Source organism: Anabrus simplex, chromosome 12 (assembly GCF_040414725.1).
Source record: "Anabrus simplex isolate iqAnaSimp1 chromosome 12, ASM4041472v1, whole genome shotgun sequence".
NCBI lineage: Eukaryota > Metazoa > Arthropoda > Insecta > Orthoptera > Tettigoniidae > Anabrus > Anabrus simplex.
In genome coordinates, this window is record NC_090276.1 from 19,026,657 (window position 1) to 19,046,313 (window position 19,657).

General features: G+C 37.8%; 1 protein-coding gene across 1 annotated transcript in view; it reads left to right on the forward strand.

The window, feature by feature from the left end:
• The window catches only part of mRpS35 (mitochondrial ribosomal protein S35), a 66,316-nt gene that overhangs the window by 40,149 nt on the left and 6,510 nt on the right, over window positions 1–19,657 (forward strand). The gene's annotated exons all lie outside the window — the stretch shown is intronic.

Here is a 19,657-nt window from a genome sequence, read left to right on the forward strand (position 1 = left end):
GGTTTGCCTTCTAGGGCATTGCTCTTAATTAACAATGCTCCATCGCACCCAGCAGTGAGTGAATTAACTTACGGTGAAATAAGAGCAATTTTCTTGCCTTCTAATGTTACATCTATATTGCAGCTGATGTACCAGGGCGTTCTGCAAAATGTAAAACTTGTGTATAAACGGAACCTTCTCAGGTATGTGATTGAGAATGACAGTTCACTTACTATTCTTCAAAAACTGAAGAACGTGAATGTAAAGGACGTGGTTTACTGGGCAGCAGAGGCATGGGAGGGTGTCAGGGAACAGTTCATGAGGAAAACGTGGAAGAAATTATGGCCGAGTGTTGCATTCACCGAGAGTCCAGAGGAAGCGTCTGCAAATGTCAATCTCCTTGAAATCGTTCAACATCTTCCTGGGTGTGAGGAAGCCAATGAAAATGACATTAGTGAGTGGATGGAAGCTGACTGTCATCAATTACAAACAGACCAAGAAATTGTAGCTGTGGTGGAGAAAGAATCTGAAGTTGATGAGGAACAGAGTGACGACAAAGAGGACCACAATGTACAACTAGTGTCGCATTCAGATGCCGCGGCCGCCTTAGAACTTGCCGTACGCTACGTCGAGCAACACTCCACTGATGTGATGTTTTATGAGATGTCGGTTTAACACTGCATCTTCTAGTAGGTTCTAATCACTAAGGCAAAAGAAACTAACAGACTTTGTAAAGATAAATGATCAGTGATTGATGGTTTATGATGTGTAATTGTGTTTACATTGTTATTCTAGTAAAATATGACTAATAAAATGCAAGTAAATCTTCATTCTGTAATGTGTTCCTTCATTTCAATAAGGAGAACTTTAAATTTTTTTTGAATATTTCAGTTCAGATTAACAGGACTTTCAGATTAACGGAAGTCTAGTGTATATGGAAGGGGCTAGATCAGGTATCAACCATTAATCACCAAATATGGAAATATCGCTCAAGTAGACAAATTTAAGTATCTAGGTGAAATTATTCAACCAGTAGGGTTAAATCAGCAAGCTAACAAAGAAAAAACTGCAAAACATCAAAGAGCATACAAAATTATTTGGGACAGATACTATAAAAGAAGTATATAAAAATCAGGCAAAATTATGACATAACACAGTAGTTAAAACAGAAGCACTTAATACATATGAAACTATTATATTTGGTGGAAAATCTCTAATAAATATGATCGAAAACAAGAAAGGAAAATCCTCAGAAAAATCTTAGGACCAAAAATGCGAAAATGGTTATACCACAGAGACATATGTAATTATGGTAATCCATATTGGCAGCAAACTAAATCATGAAAGATCAGTTAATAATCAGATACTAAGTCCAATTAGCACCGAGCTCGATAGCTGCAGTCGCTTAAGTGCGGCCAGTATCCAGTATTCGGGAGATAGTAGGTTTGAACCCCACTGTCGGCAGTCCTGAAAATGGTTTTCCGTGGTTTCCCATTTTCACACCAGGCAAATGCCGGGGCCGTACCTTAATTAAGGCCACAGCCGCTTCCTTCCCACTCCTAGCCCTTTCCTGTCCCATCGTCGCCGTAAGACCTATCTGTGTCGGTGCGACGTAAAACAACTAGCAAAAAAAAAGTCCAATTAGCAGACTTTTAACTAATGAAACATCAAGAAGATATTATGGCAAGTGGATAACAGTGCACACTGAAGATTTTAACACAACTTAGTAAAAGCAAGAACTTTTTCTTAACAAGAATATTTTAACATTTACAACACCATTTTTTCTTCAATTTTAAATGTTTTTAACTATGATATATGTCAATTTTTAGCAGTCTACTGAAGATGATCCAGTAAGGATCAAAACATGTTTAGAATTATTTCAAATCTCCCCTCATTTTTCACTGAAGATGGCTCAAACGAGCCGAAACATGTTTGAATTTGTTTACTCCGTCTAATGACGGAATATTTATTGTATTGAATTAGGAGGATACTCTCATTTTTCACCTTTGTAAAGTGAAAACCATCAATACGGAATGATTCTAATATCTTGTAATATACTATAATGTATTGAATCAGGAGGATACTATTTAATAATAAATCATTGTTAAAGATTTAAAGATGATCAGTATTACTTTTCCATGCTAATTTCCATTCCATAACTTTTACTAATCTCGCTCAGCATGTCGAGTTGCTCTTGTGCTTCCTCTCTGTTTGCTTCCCAGACCACAATGTCTTCTGCAAACAACATTACCTTCAACTCCCTGTCCCTATATTTAACTTTTGTGCCGGGCCGAGTGGCTCAGATGGTTGAGGCGCTGGCTTTCTGACCCCAACTTGTCAGGTTTGATCCTGGCTCAGTCTGGTAGAATTTGAAGGTGCTGCTCAAATACGTCAGCCTCATGTCGGAAGATTTACTGGCACTTAAAGGAACTCTTGCAGGACTAAATTCCAGCACCTTGGTATCTACGAAAACCGTAAAAGAAGTTAGTGGGATGTGAAGCCAGTAACATTTTATTTAATTTTTCTCTCTCTCACAGTTTCATCCATAACCATACAGAATAACAGGTGTGACAGTACACTTCCTTTCATTCCAAAACCACTTTGTCCTCCCCACTTGTGTCTGGACACTACTGCAACAATTTTTGAACGTTGCTTGCACTTAGTCCATCATTTGTTTTCCAAATTCTTTCTGCTGTTTTACCTTGCATAACTTTGCTTTGGGGACACTATTGGAAGCTTTTTTCTAAAACAAGGAATTTCATCACTAGACAGCAGAAGTTTAGGCTCCAAAAGGTAACATTTTAGGCGCCCTGAAATAGGCTCCTTAACTGTTATATTTAGGCACTAAAATGAATAATAGGTATATATATAACTGAGCAGATATCAAGAAAACATTAAAACAGTGACGTAAACAACCTTAACAATTTTAATGTGCAATATCGGTATTAAAAGAAACCAAATACATTTCACAATTGGCACATATAGGCATAACTCACAGTTACAGATTGAGGTTAAACATCATGTCCGTAGTTGGCTTCACAGTAAATAATAAGCACTTTCTCTAAATTTTCCATGGAAAAGTTATGGCGTTTGTCACTAGGTATTAATTTGTACGCTGAGAAAGAGCATTCAACATCAACTGAAGACACAGTTGGTAAATAGCGCACCTACCAAGACGCATGGCTAGTGCATACCGTGGAGGCCACTGCGTAGGCTATTTGGACCCACCGGCAGTGCCAGTGCACTATGAGAGACTTTGTTCTCATTTTCAGAAATTGATGCGTGCCTGGCCATCAGATGATATAGATCTTGAAATATTTGTCCCGAATGAGTAAATTTATAATACCAATATAGTTGATCTATTATTGGACATTATCAATTTTCCAGCCAACTCATTGCTATTAAGACGCATGGCTAATGCATACCGTGGAGGCCAACTGTTGAGCCCAATTTGGCACACAAGGGCGAAACGCTGGCAACCAGGAATGAGTTAGCTGGAAAATTTTATAATGTCCAATAACGGACCAACTATATTGGCCAGCAAATTAGGCGGTTTAGAGAAATTTCGCTGTGGCCAAAATTATGCAGTTAATGGCGAAGAAATTTTTTACCTGAAACATGTTTCCATGGGTCCTATAGGTTTTCTGGAAAATTGCCCGGAAAGTGGTCATAAAAATGTCACTGGCTCAGGTCGTTCGGGTCGCCCGCCAGCTCAGGGCACAGGATATGGTAAGTACTTTCAGATTATATATTAATCTGTATCAATTGTATTAAAATATTTGTTTATAGTTTACAATGTAACTTCAAATATTTGAATACTATATATTGGACTGTATAAGATAAAAAAAAAAGAAGTTTAAAGAATATGTTTACTTGGAGCAGAATGGCTTTGACTAGACAGCACTGCACGATCAGTGTTGCCAATTTGTGCCTAGAGGTAAGCAACTCTGGACCATCTGTTGCTTCACCGTTCTCACATCTGACAGTAGCACAGGTTTCCTCACCTGCCTAATTTAGTGGCTGCAGGCTTAGTTGTTCTTTTAAGTGTGTACTTCAAAATATTCTTAAGAAATTTTGTAGGAGGTAACCAAAACAAACTGTCGCACAGATGTTTTCTAAAGATTCCTCAGAAGACAAGTTCATATATTCAGTAGTGTTCAGTGTATTGAAGAGCGATATTCTATAGTGATTTTACTTTTAAGTTATTATTTTTAGTAAGACGCTATGGCTGAAGACTTCTTCCAGTAAGACGAAACATGTACTGTATTATGCTTGGGCATTGAAATTGCATGTGTTTTTACTTGTGAAGTGATGTGTATTGATAGGTGGATACTTTAAATAAAATAAAGTTCTTAAATAAGTTTTAAGTTGGCAGTAGATATCAAACAACTACAACATTACATTCCTAAAGAGCACCTATCCTTTTACGCTGAGATAATTGAGGGCCAACAAATGATGGAGAAGAAGCCGAAAAATAAAATTCAATTGTAAATTTCAGTTTTCAACATAAATACATTTTTGTTTTAATGTGTCTTAAACACTGCTATTCTCTTGTATTTTGGTACAATTATACAACATTAAAGTAGTTTATGCTATATCATGTATGTTCTACCTTTTTTATTCCTTCACTTTTGAAAAGAAAAATTTGTGATGAAAGTAAGCACAGAGAAAAGTAAAACAATAGTGATGACAAGGGGAAGGAAGGAAGAGGAAAGATAAAACTGAATGGTAAAATTCTGGAAGTGGTTAAAAGTTTCAAGTACTTGGGAAGTGTGATCAGTGATCACAGAAGATGGAAATATTACCGAGGAAATTGGGAAACGAATACAACAAGCAAATAGCTTCTACCAGAGTGTAAGGGGTATTTTATGGAACCAAGATGTCCCGAAGAAATGTAAGCAAGTATTATATTCAACCTAGGCCTATTATGAACCCATACTAACCTATGCAGCTGGATCGTGGACTACAACAAAACGAGAGGAGAGTAGGCAGCGGAGATGAAATTCCTAAGAGGTATCAAGGGCAAGAGGTATCGAATGGGACATTGATGATGATGATGATGATGATGATGATGATGATGCTGATGATGATGATGATCGAGGGCAAGACCAGAAAGAATAGAATTAGAAATGAAGAGATAAGAAAAGAAAAAGGACAGGAATCTTGAAATTTCAAAACAGGATAGAAACAACAAAGCCAAAGTGGTATGGGCATATGATGAGAATGGGAGAAGAGATAGTGCCAAGAAAAGCTTTTTCAGAGAAGTTAACAGGAAAGAGACCACGAAGACCCCAAAAGAGGTATTCAGTGTGGGAGTGCTTAGAGAAGAGAGGAAAACCAGAAGATGTACTTAAAAAACGAGAAGAATGGTGGAGAGATAGGCGGCAATGGAGGTCCTTGATTCACAACCCGACGCGGGAAGCTGGAAACGGGAAATGAAGATGATGATGATTTTGCAAAGGGCATCAGTCCTCTCATTTATTTAATTTTTTACCAACTTGCCTTAAGTGTATACAATAAAAAAATAGTAGAATATGCCTTTTGACAATGATTAACAAGGGATAAAAAAAATTACATCTGCCAACTTGACAAGTTCTTGATAAAAGGTTGTTTTTTTTCCATTTTCCTGAAAGTGAAGAGTTCACACGGACTTATGTCCTTTTTGAAAACCACTGATTCAGTTGTCCTGCTTCCACCTTTCTTCTCTTTCTCTTCCACCTTTCTTCTCTTTCTCTTTTCTGCCTTTTGCTACCTAAGATATGAGGGTGATTTCTTAATAAATTATTGCATATCTTCCTGTAGCCCTTCTTAAATATTGGTATTATTACTGCATTACAGGTAATTGTGAGATTTTTACAAGTAATATTGGCAGTATGGGTGGAGTGGGATTTGCGGAACCTTCAAAGGGGGCATCAGCTGGAATTTTTTTTAATTAATCTGTGTACATATGGGCTGTGTTTTACTCTTCTCCCAAGAAGTCATTTTTTCTTCTCTCTACTTATCAATAAAATTCTCTAAACTGTGTTCTCTAGCAAATAGTTTCACATTTTTTCATAAAACACTGATTTTGAAAGTAGCTTTGGTACTGACCTATGTAAACAAACAGGTACATCAACATAATAGAAAAAATTACCCACTCCATTTAGTAATGAGGTCAGCTGAAATCTGAACAAAGGAAAAAGTTTATAATATTAAAGCAATTGCTAGTAATGGAATGTACTTTCAGTCGTTCCATTGTGATGTTCTTCACCTACTTCTCTCCTCCCTCTTCTTCTGCCTTGCCAGCAAGCAAGCAGAACACTTGTCTTGCCACATGAATGCTTTTTGAGAGAACTGCAGCTAGCTACTCTATATAACAGGCAGGCAGTGAAGTGAAGGATTTCAGTGCATTGAGCTACTGTGCTTGTGTATAGTGTGTGATCAGATCTGAGGATTTATTATTAGCAGTGTCTGCGTTAGCAGGACATTTGGAGAAATTGTGTGTTTGAAAAAGAAAGTAAGTAGAATTTATTCTATTTTGTATTAAACATTGGCACAATTTTGGACATCAATATTAAATAGAAAATCATCATCCCTTGTGATAAAAACTTAGATTTAAAAATAAACAAACATTTCTATAAGGGGGTGTTTGTGAAATTTCCCCCCAAAAATATTAAAAAAAAATTGATTTATGTTATTATTATTGTGCTTTTATGGCCTCATTGGATCACGTCATTCAGTCATTTTCTGGTCATCATCTTCAGTAGGTTTTCTTTCCAAATTGCCCAGTAACTTTTCATTCATTCTGATCTTTTGTCATTCTTCATCCGTAAATACCCTTTTCATTGTATGTTTTAAAAAAAAAATTATTTATTAAATATCCTGACAGTTTGAACCCTATTGTACATTGGTATATCAGGGTTATAGTTTTGATCCGTTTTTTTTTTTTTTTTTTTTTAAATTATTGGTCCTTGATACAAAATTTGGAAAATAAATTATTCAAGATGTGGTGAATGAACTTAAGGAACTGTTTTGTAGCAGCAGGATTTCCTAAACAGATAGTATGATGGCTTTGAAAGTTCCACATTACAGTTGTTTAGTTGACACTGAAGTTCGAAACTTGTCCTTCTGAACATGGCACCGACAAACAGTGAATGGTCCACCGTTTGTGAACATCCACAAAACCACAAGTAATCGCCTGCAATATTAATTTTGAAGCATTCAAAGTAGCACTTAAACTTTCCGTTGCCAGAGAGAAACTGAGTTAGAATGAATTCTGGCACTAAATTTTGGTTTAAATCTTACCTTTTCAGTTTCTTTAAATTTTCTGTTTTGTTTTGCAAATCATCCAGAGTTATTTCTAGTTCTTTCATATCCTCTCTAATTTCCTTAATCCATCCTACTTGTCACTTCAGATTCCAGAATTTTTCTGTAATTTTCCTTGGTAATCAGGTTTTTGGTGTCCACATAATGTGACCAAAAAAACAGATCCTCTTCTTCCATATAGTACCTGTGATGGGCTGTACACCGCTTCATTTGGCAATATCCACTATTGTCTATCTTTTTTGATATTTTTTATTTATGCATGTCCTTGCTATTCTTCTCTCTACTTTTAGGATTTCATCGATTCTGTTTCTCGGAGTGACTTTGAAAAGAGTTTTGCTTGCATATGTCATCTCTGGTTGAACCACGTCTTCTAATGTTTTAATTTTGTTTTGATCGATAGACATTTTTAACTGTATAAGGACAAGTCCATAGATTTATTCATTTTCTTCTTCTTTCCTCCTGTTATGACCTGCTAGGGACCACATGTAAATTTCAATTCCTTGGCCTTTCATGTTTCCTCTTACTTTCTTTCAAATACTCCATCTTTTTGCTGTGTTTCTTCATTTTTCTCCTCAGACCACTTTGTGCCAGTTTTTTTTTTTACCATTTTGCCCTGAAATCCTTCCATATTTAACACTTTATTTCTTTGATTTCTTTTCGTATATTATTTCATTCCAAATCTTTCTCGACTCCTTAAATTCAGGTTGTTGTTGACCTTTTCTTCCAGAGGTATTGGAATATATGTTTTGTTAATCTGTTTTCATCCATCCTAAATGTATGCCCAAAAAATAATAGTCTCAATTTTCTTATAATTTCCTTTATATTTTCTATGTTCTAGTAGATTTCCTTATTACTTAATTTTCACAATTCTATACTCTTCATTGCATCCAGAATTTTTCTAATGATTTCAAGCTTATGGAATATATAGTTTAATACTGGGTATTTGCTCACGTATAGACATTCCGGTTTCACTATTTATTTATTAGCTGCAGTACCAGTTGTTGCAGGACAATCGCATATCATGTGTGTGAATACCGTAAAAGTAGTTACTGGGACGTAAAAAATATTATTATTCCTTCTCCGTTAGGATCTTCTAGGGTCCATGTTCCAAATTCAATGCTTTATCCTTCGTTGTTTCTCCTTCTTATTCTTACTTTATCACTTCTTCCTCTCGTTGGACCATTTTGAGTGTTTTCTTTCCCTTCTGATTTTGGATTCCTTCCATTTTTAATACTGTCTTTCTAAAAATCTCTGTTGCTGTTGCCTCTTCTTCCCTTAGAGTGTTATTTCGTGAATCTAGATTGTTGTCGACTTCTTGTTCCAAAGATATTTGAAGATCTGTTTGGTTGTCATACATTCTGTATAAATGTCCAAAAAAATTGTTTCTGTTTGTTTTTTATCTTCAGATATATTTCATCATCATCAGCATCGTCACTATTATTATTATTTCTTTCTTTCTTTCTTTCTTTCTTTATTAAGATCTTCTATTGACCACGTGACAATTTCAATGCTTTATCCTTTGTTGTTCCTTCTTCCTCCAGTACTGCTTCATCTGCTCACTGTGGTTCCTTATCCTCTCCTCATACGATTTTGAGCTTGCTTTCTTTCTCTCCTGACCTTGGAAACCTTTCATTTTTAACACTGTCTTTCTAGAAATCTCTCTCACTATTGCTTCTTCTTCCCTTAGAGTGATTCTTCCCAAATCTTTGTTGACTTAATGAATCTAACTTGTTGCTGCCCTGATGTTCTGATACATATCATCATCATCATCATCATTATTATTATTATTATTATTATTATTATTATTATTATTATTATTATTGTAAAAGAGACCCGTTATTGGCCAAGTGGGCACAAACATATTCTCAAACTCATGTGTCACAATTTGGTTGTGCAATGTTTTTCAGCAGTATGACACAAACACTTTGCTTACACAATAACCATTACACGCACCTGTAATTTTTTGTAGCTCTCTCATGTAACTCTTCACTTGTGTAATAAAAAATTGGCTCCTTACCTCTTTCATGTAACTATCCACTTGTGCAGTGAAAAATTGGCGTTTGATTTGAGCTGTTTTGTTATTTCTACCACTTCCTTGATCTCCAGGTTGCCTTATTTGACAGACAGACATGAAACAAAAATCTGCTCGTTATATTCATACCTTGATCCATCCCTACTGTTCTTACCACCTACACTTCCCTCAAAAATCAACTGAACAAGTTATGGGTATATGAAGACGTGTCCTATCATTCTGGTCAAATTTAGCCAAAATGATCTCTCACAAATTCGATTCAGTATCTCTTCATTCGTGATTCTATCTATCCATCTTACCTTCAGCATTCTTCTGCAATATCACATTTCAAAAGCTTCTATTCTCTTTCTTTCTGAGCGAGTTATCGTCGATGTTTCAATTCCATACAGTGCCACACTCCAAACAAAAGTCTTCAAAAACATTTTGTCTAATTCCTATATTAACATTCGAAGTGAGCAAATTTCTTTTCTTAAGAAAGGCCTTCTTTGCTTGTACTAGTCTGCATTTTATGTCCTCTTTACTTCTGTCATCGTTAGTTATTTTACTACCCAAGTAACAATACTCATCTACTTCCTGTAAGACTTCATTTCCTAATCTAATATTTCCTGCATCACCTGACTTTGTTCGGCTGCACTCCATTACTTTTGTTTTGGATTTGTTTATTTTCATCTTATACTCCTTTTCCAAGAATGTGCCTATACCATTCAGCAATTTCTGCAGGCTCAGAGTTTTGATTTCCTCTCCTTGGATTGTGATTGTCTCTTCAAATTAAAAAAAATTAAAAAGTGAAATTGTCATGTAATAAAGAGGATTATTTTACAAATTTGTTTAATTTTGTTCAATTATGCTGCTTGCTTGCTTGTTGTTTAAAAGGGCCTAACATCGAAGGTCATTGGCCCTTTCAGTTATGCAGTAAATGAAATTAACGTAATAAGAATTTATAGGGAAAAGAGATGAGCAATGCAGAGAAACAGAGGAAGAAAAGGGGAGGAATTAAACATCTTAAATTTAATCTATCCGTTCCACCGTATAAATCTGTGCTCAGGATCTTACCATTACCATTTATAAATTATCTTGTTTCTAAAAATCATACACGACTCCTCTAAAATTTTAATATCTCTTGAACTAATGGCTCAAATAACATGAAACTTTTACATAAATATTTTAAAGAATCATAACAGTTCAGTTTTGGTACATTATAGTGAAAAATGTGTACAGAATGACAGAAATTTACCCAGTAGTTTTTGGTACTGTGGTATAACTTGAAACATTCTGGCATATGAAGAGCTAACTCGTAGACTTGACACTCCCACCTGCTTGTACTGGTCTTCTTTTCTGCTACACACACTTGACGCTGCCTTGAGGGAAGGGGGGTTTGTTTCCCTGGGTTAGTGGGAATCTGCCTAGGGACAACTATTTGCATGTTATCATTGGTGCTTTCATGGCCCATACATAGACAGAAAGAGGCTTTTTGGGCTTATGCCATGTCAAGAAAATAAGGATGAAATTCTTTATATTTTGCAGAGAACTTTGCTCTGCGTCTTCAGAAGAAAATCACGACTGTTCATGAGGAAGACTTCTCCAAGAACGAAAGTTTGAATTTAGACATTACCCAATAGAAGTGGAAGTGATACATTCATTTGTCACCAGATGGTTCCCATGTGCGGTACAGTGCTAGCATTCGAAGCGGAAGCTGACGGCACCATCAGAATCAATATGAGAGGGGTTCACATAACAGGTGAACACACATTATGAAAGTATGATCCTGACACACGCATGGAATGAAACATCTGGTGATGAGAAGCATACTAATTTGGAACACACCAAAATGAGATAACAGTAGTGAAGGGACAGGGAAGGGGACTACCTATGTAAATCCTTAATGGCTGGCAACCAGGTATTACGTAATTGTTAGCCAATGTCCCCGTTGAAATTGTTAGGATTTCTACGTATTTCCACAGCTTCCCGTATAATCCTGGACCTGTAGTGTCTAGTGTGGGGTAAGAGCTCGAGCATTTTGGAACGCGACATCATGACCCGACTATAGGGTGTGCTCAGCTATTGCTGACTTGTCCGGCTAGTTGAGACAAATATTTCATTCACGTTCCTTGATATGAGTACCAATGGACTGGCATGTTTGTCCAATGTATACCTTGCTGCAGGTACAGAGAATTTTGTATGCCCCAGGATGTAAATGTGGGGACTATGTACATATCTGTTTGTCTCATTGCACCAGCTCTGCCCAGAAGTCTTCACCGATAAACTTATCTAGAACATTTTTTGGCATCCGATCAATGTTATCATAATGGACTTTGCTCCAGGAATTCAATTAAATTGCACTTCCTCATGGAATATTGGCTTAGCGACAAGCAGTTTCCCATTTCCAATCATCTACTTTCTCCTTTTCTGTTTCACTTTCTTGGGATTCGCCACTCGCAATATTTACCTTTGCTTCATTACTTCAGATATTTTCGCTCACCTCACTATGAACAGACGAAGTATCTACATTGCTGGAATCACTAGATGGACATCCAATAGCGTTAGTCTTCTTCATAGTCACTTTTCAATGGAATATCTTTCACTTCTCACTTGGTTATAGCTTTGTGTGTGGCTTGTTCTCTTGTTGCATTATCGCAAGCATAGTTGCATTGAATCTTCATATATAACGGGAATTCCCTGAAGCAATACATGAATAGAACAGCGAGAGATTTGCTTCAAGTACATGACTGGATCTTTGAAATACCTAGTTTAAAGAATACTAGTGGTCCCATGCTGCTCTGCAGCATTCCTTCTTATTCTTATTCTTCATGGGGCCTCTAAATACTAGTTCCTAATTAGCATCGACCTCTAAGATCTTCTGCTACCATGTTTTTCCTTCATTCCCACCTAGATCCACTTGCTCCCTTTACAAAGCTGCAGGTTGTTCTCATTAGGTCTTGGATTTTTTCTCTCTCTTCACCTGGTAGTCCTAGAGTGGAGAGTCTGATTCTACCCAGTGCCTCACATATTTGAAAAGTATGTGTTCAGCTGATTCCTCTGCTTCATTGCATTTCGTACATACGTTGTCACAACATTCCTTATAAACGGGTCAGATAACTCGCCTTGATATGCCTGTTGCAATCATATTGTTTTGCCTGCCCTTTTCGAAAGTTTTATGAACATTTAATACCGGTACATAATAGTTTATAACACTTGTTTCCATACAATATTTTCTGTGCTTTAACCATTCGGGCGTACGTGGGTCTTAACATTTTCAAACGATCTTGCCTGAGAATAGTGCAGCACACAATTGGCCGTGACTGAATGCTGCTTCAGGTAAGTAGACTACCCACTTTTTCAAGACTTTGTCCCTGCATTTTATTAATGGTCATACCGAGGGCTAGTTGACTTGATACCTTCCCATCTGTACGTACATAGATGTTTTCTCTTAGTAGCATGTAAGTTATTAGGAATGTTCTGCTATCTGTTGAATATATCCAGAAGCTGGGGAACGTCAGAGAACCTAAGACTGTCTAGCACAGAGTAGTATTCTTCCAGGCCGTGCGCGTAGAGGCGCGCGGCTATGAGCTTGCATCCGGGAGATAAGTGGGTTTGAATCCCACTGTCGGCAGCCCTGAAGATGGTTTTCCGTGGTTTCCCATTTTCACACCAGGCAAATGCTGGGGCTGTACCTTAATTAAGGCCACAGCCGCTTCCTTCCAACTCCTAGGCCTTTCCGATCCCATCGTCGCCATGAGACCTATCTGTGTCAGTGCAACTTAAAGCCCCTAGCAAAAAAAAAAAAAAGGTATTCTTCCATGATCAGAGAAAGTGTATACCCTCTGGCCTGACAGGTGCTAATCAAACATGCTGCATGCCAACACATTACTAAGGATGAAAATCACATATCAGAATATTAATGAAAGTGTTAGTCACTTAGCAACCCGCTAAGTACAGAATGTATTGAGGGCTAGGGTAAGCTTTCGCATGCAATTATTGGAGTGATAATTTAATGATTTGATTTTATGATTACTCAGAGTTGGCTGAACTATCAATGTCTCATGATTCCCCGTCATATAATTCCAGAGAGAACAAAACATATAATTCCAGAGAGAACAAAACAGAAATGAAGCACACTGATCCAGTAGAACGGACGGACAGATTTGCCAAAGCTGCTTTCAGTAAACTCTTTTAATATGTAGATACGTTGACTGTGAGCAAGAGCAAAACAGTGGTAATGAAAGTTAGCAGGACAAATACACCTTGTAACCTCACCTTTGAGGGAGAGAAGATTGAATGTATGAATACCTTTAACTATCTGGGGTATACAATATCAAATGATGGAAGTCTTGAATATGGTGCAAGAAAAAGAAGCCATATTCTTTCATTAAATATAAAATGTTGTGTGGGACAAGGGTGTTCCTCAGAGGGCTAAACAGACAATGTTTAAAACTTATTTCCTACCCAACATATGACATATACATAAAAGAGAAAAAAAGTCAACTGCAAGCTTGCAAAATGTTGTTCCTTAGATCAGAATTAGGAATAATCAGATATGAAGAGACCTGCAGATCAGCCTGACTATGGAAGAAAAGCTGAGTGTTGCAAGGTTGAAGTAGCTATATTGAGCAGATGCAGGCAACTCAAATTCCAAGGCAGGATTTTGAGATTTTGGAGAAGGTCGTTCTGGGACGAATAGCTCTTGGACGCCTTAGAAAAAGGTGGTTAAACTGCATTTGAGAGGACTTAGAGAAGACAGGAGAAACATGGGATGCTATAGGGAGAGAAGGATACAAAGTCTGTAACAAATGGAGGCACATCATTGTAAAACATCCTACCCAGCTCATTGGAATTAATTCATGATGGTGAAAGGAAGAGAGGACTACAGCAAGGCAGTGCTTTATCATCACTGTGATGGATGCCATAACAAAGGTACTAAAAAGGAAGGAGCAGCAGGTCTTGTAAGGTTTCATCTTTGCAGACAACATGGTGATCTGGGGTGAAACCGAAAATGATGTGGGAGAAAAGCTACAGAAATCAAGTCAAGAGTTTAAGAGATATAATTTAAACATCAACAAAGCTTTGGCCAAACGATTAGCTTGCTGTCAGGGGTCCCGGGTTTGATTCTCAGCAGGGTCAGGAATTTTAACCATCGTTGGTTAATTTCGCCCGCACTGGGGCTGGGTGTGTATGTTGTCTTCATCATCATTTCATCCTCATCACGACGCACAGGTTGCCTATTGGTGTCAAATCAAAACACCTGCATCTGGCGAGCCAAACATGTCCTCGGACACTCCCAGCACTAAAAACGATACGCCATTTAATTTCATCAACAAAGCTGAGACAGTGGTGATGAAGTTACAGAGGGGAGAGAACAAACCAAAAATCAGAATAAATGACACTAAAGTGGACAGTGTTCCATTGTTTAAATACTTTGGTAGTATAGTATCAAAACACAACCTTGCAAAATATGAGGTGGACAGTCGAATTGGCAAGGCAACTCAGTAAGACAACTGCTGTGGGATGAAGAAGTACCATTGAAAGCTAAGATGGCATTATGTAAATCATATTATAAACCCATCCTCATGTATAGCTTGGAATCTTTCACGTTAACGAGACAAGACAACTCAAAACTCCATGCTGCATTAATGAAGTTCCTATGCATCATGATACAGAAGACCAGGAAGGACAAGTTCAGGAATGAAGAAGTCTGAGAGGAGGTGGGAATAGGAGTGGCCATGTAAGAAGGACAAGTGCAAGCAGAACTGTAAGAAGAGAATATGAAAGAGATGTAAAAGGAAAAAGACCATTGGGCAGACCCAGAGGAAAATGGACCGATCTGGTGAAGAAAGATGTCGAGGAGAGAGGACAAGATTGGGAGATGATTACGAGAGAACAGTGGTTCATGGAAAGACAAAGATGGAGGGGGCTCGTACAGCACACCCAGGCAACTGGAGATGGTCGACAATGATGATGATGATGAAGCCTTCTGGCATCATCTGTTGACCTTTATAACTAACTACATGCCTATATAGTTGATAATACTGCTCTCTGCATCAGTCTTTCGAATGGCTAGGTAAGCAAATGAGTTAATGGGGAAATGCAGTACCAGGAAATGAATTGATCATCATTCAAGACTGTAAATAGATATCAGTACGAGGACACAACTTCAGAGCGAGCCGATGACCTTAGATGTTAGGCCCCTTTAAACAGGCATCATCATCACACCTTTAGAGTTGGTGGTGGTGGCGGCCATTCTTTTAAGGAGAACTTCAAGTAGGCTACTATATCCACTTTACCACTTGAGTGTGTTTTCTGTCTCAGAGTTTGAAATCAACTATAGAATATAGATATACCCATGAAAGGCTAAAGAAATTATGTATGTCAAGTCCTCAGTCCAACGGTTGGTTGGATCCCCAGCAGTTCAACTGTCAGCTGTCATCCATAGCCTACGTGTCACTGAAGAGGCATACTAAGGAAATTAGGAGTGATGTAATTTCCCATTGCTTTTCTTGGTGGGCAAATATAATGAGGTGGGGGGTGTGTGAAATTTGGTGTCAGCACATAGCCTCCTGCTGTCGAAAAACACCAACTGGTCTGCTCAAAGCTTAACATCTCCATCCATCAGCATCAACTGAACTCAAAAAGAACATTCCTTTATGCTGAAAATTTAGTCCAGGCTGTAGGCACAGAGTCTAGTGATTAGAAGTTGTATACCACCTTCCTGCCAGCTAACATTTTGATGTTTTTTTTTCACCAACAGGACTCAATTTAGCTAATCATAGTCTCAGACATGACACCTTAACAGTCTTGACCACCGGTTATGCATAACTAATCCTAGGAGCAATAACTTCACACCATATAAGGAATGGCATTAATAGCATTGCTCATATCCCTGTCACTTTCATATTGTCAAAGCCAAGGATGAGACTGAGACAGATCAATAAAAGTAACAAATTTATTCTAGCCTGTACCACAAGACACAGTATGTTGTGAACACTAGCATTCAATAAATAAATAAATAAATAAATAAATAAATAAATAAATAAATAATCTCAATACTGTATCTAGAGGGAAAGCAACAAATGCCAAGTGGACGAATTTAGTGCGGAAAGACCTACAATACCTAAACATTGATCACGTTGACACTTACAACCGAGATAAATTCAGAAAGTTAGTCAAGACATCTGACTCTCTCCAGTCACTAACAACTAAATCACTGCGTCCAGGAGTAGGAATGAAATGGACTCAAGAAAGAAAAGACATCCATAGCGCTAGAATGAAGGAATACTGGGCTAAGAGGAAGAAAAGGTCTCACCAGTGTTAAGAACCACGTGGTCCATCGTAGGCCTAAACGAAGAAGAAATAAATAATCTGCATTTAGGACTGTTGTCGAGGTAGCAGATTCCCCATTAATTGTTTACTTAGTCTTTTATTAAATACTAGCTGAAGTACTTGTGCTTCGCTACGGGATTCTCAGAGAGACTGTCTTTGTGGTTTTCCTAACTGAAGTCGACTTAGGCTGTTATAAAAACGTCAGTAGGGTTGTGGCGATTAAAAGCCATGTTATCATATAAAATATTTGATCAAATGAAATACTGCACATTTCCTCACTTTTAACGAACAGTACTACGGTGCCAATCTAACAGCCCAAAGTTCCAGTGCTGGAATGATCAGGCCGCAGACAGCTGTGAACACTCATCTGCCATTATTCCGTTAAATATGCACACTGCTCATTCCAATCAGTGCCTCAGAGTTGGGATTGAATAGTTCGCCTGCTATGATGAACCTTTTTGTTACGTACCAGTAGTATCAGAAAATTTATGAACCAAGGAATGGGATGCTAAAGAAGAAAGTCAACTAACTCCCCAGCTACTTCCAGCCAATATTCAGACAGACTGTTATACTCAGTCGACTGGTCGAGTTGGCCTTACGATTAGGGGTGCACAGCTGTGAGCTTGCATCCGGGAGGTACAGGGTTCGAATCCCACTTTCAGCAGCCCTGAAGGTGGTTTACTATGGTTTCCATTTTCACACCAGACAAATGCTGGGGCTGTACCTTAATTAAGGCCATGGGTGCTTCCTTCCAACTCCTAGGCCTTTCCTAACCCATCATTGTCATAAGATCTATCTGTGTCGGTGCGACGTAAACCCAGTAGCAAAAAAATAAATTCCCATAGTAATCGGTACCACTGTGTTAGGACTTTACATACCAATTCTCATTAAGATAGGACCACTAATAACATAAATATGTGAGAATTAGATTTTAGGTCTGCCCGTAAACTACCATTTCTCTCAGAGTGAATAAGATTATTTATAGCCTAGATTGTAGCAGCCTGTTCCCAGACTTTACATACCGATTTTTATTAAATTCTCTTCAGCCGTTTTCTTCTGATGCGTGTACATACATACATACAGACAGACAGACAGACAGACAGACAGACAGACAGACAGACAGACAGACAGACAGACAGACAGAATTTATGGAAAATTAAAAAGTGCATTTCCTTATTACTATGGATACGACCGATACAGAAATACCATCATTTTTAATTTCTGAGCAATATACAGACAAAACTCTTATATATATATATATATATATATAGAGAGAGAGAGAGAGAGAGAGAGAGAGAGAGAGAGAGAGAGAGATTTTCAAAGAACTTAGAAAGAATTGTATTGAACATTTCCTTTTATAAATTAGTCCAATTACTCCTCATAAATGAATATTTGCCCCAAGTTTTCATCTTCAATTCCAACTTTATCTTCATATTATGATCTTTCCTACTTTTAAAAGCTCCACTCACAGCTCGAAACATACCACTTAAATATGGATAGAGATTCCCATAGGGAACCTGAATTATTTGTCCCAAATGAGTAAATTTATAATACCAATATAATGGGCCCGTTATTGGACATTTAAAATTTTCAGCCTGGCAAACTTCAGCTTTTGCAAAAGAGACAAAGTCTCTCATAGCGCAATGGCTCCGCCGGTAGCTTCAAATAGCCTACGCAGTGGCCTCCACAGTATGCAATAGCGATGCGTCTTGGTAGGTGTGCTATTTACCAACTTACGGGCCCAAATCAGGCAACAGGAATGAGGTAGCCTGAAAATTTATAATGTCCAGTAATGGATCCATTATATTGGTATTATATACCACTTAGTCGAGCATTTCGTCTCCTTTCTCCCAAGTCTTCCCAGTCCAAAGTTTGTAACATTTTTGTAACACTACTCCTTTGTCAGAAATCACCTAGAACAGATCATGCTGCTTTCCTTTGAAATTTTTCCAGTTCTCATATCAAATAGTCCTGGTGAGGGTGTCGTATACTGGAAGCATACTCGAACTGCAGTCTTACCAGAGACCCTGCAGTTATCTTCCTATTATCTGTGATTGCACTTCCCATGTATTTGAAACTTTTCACAAATTCTATTGGTTTTTCATTCACTTCTATCTTGCTACCTTCGTTCCTTCCTTTATATTTTTCTTCATTCCAGACTTCTATTTCCTGATTCCATACATGAACTTGTTCTTTTATACCCATTTAATTTTCTCCCCATGTTACTATTCATCTGCAAACAGTAGAGCCTTTGTTGTGTTTCTTCCCATCTTCTGTTTCACATACTTGTGGATTTCGTCTGTGACTGTGATGAAGAGTACAGGGGACAGTATGCTTCCCTGCCAAAGTTCTGTTTCCACTAAAATAATTTTCTTCCTCTTGTTTTAGTCTTTATCACGAGTAACAATCTTTTGCAAATGTTAAATGACATCTTCTTCTCTAGTGTTTGTCCTGCCTGGTGGCGGGGTCTGCTCTGTGGATTCGTTGTCTCCATTTAGTTCAGTTTCGAACCATGCCTGGATGGAGATTTACAGCCTTCAGGTCGTTGTGCACTGTACCGACCCATCGCTGTCTTCATCGTTCCTTGGGTCTCTTTCCAGCGACTTCCAATGTATAGTCCTTTGCACATAACATATGCCCAAACCAGCAAATATGGCTTTCCTCAGAGGGCTAAACAGACCGTGTTTAAAACTTATCTCCTGTCCATCATGACATGTAGTCTGGAGAGTTGCATCATAGAGAAGGTGCAGACAACCACATGGAGAGGCCTGGTGCAGGTCTTTCGAGTTGACGCTGTGTACAAATTCAAATTTCTATAGAACACTTTTCCGCCTTGTCAGTACTTTACATATTTTATTATACTTAATTACCGTACATGTTTTGAGAGCTAACAACTCTCTTCTTCAGCGGTGCCAAAACATCAATTAATCCTTGGACTTGGTACATTGGTACAAATATACTTATCAACAGAGCAGTTATATGGACAGCAACAATGAACATTGATTCCGTACGAAACGTTATGGCAGG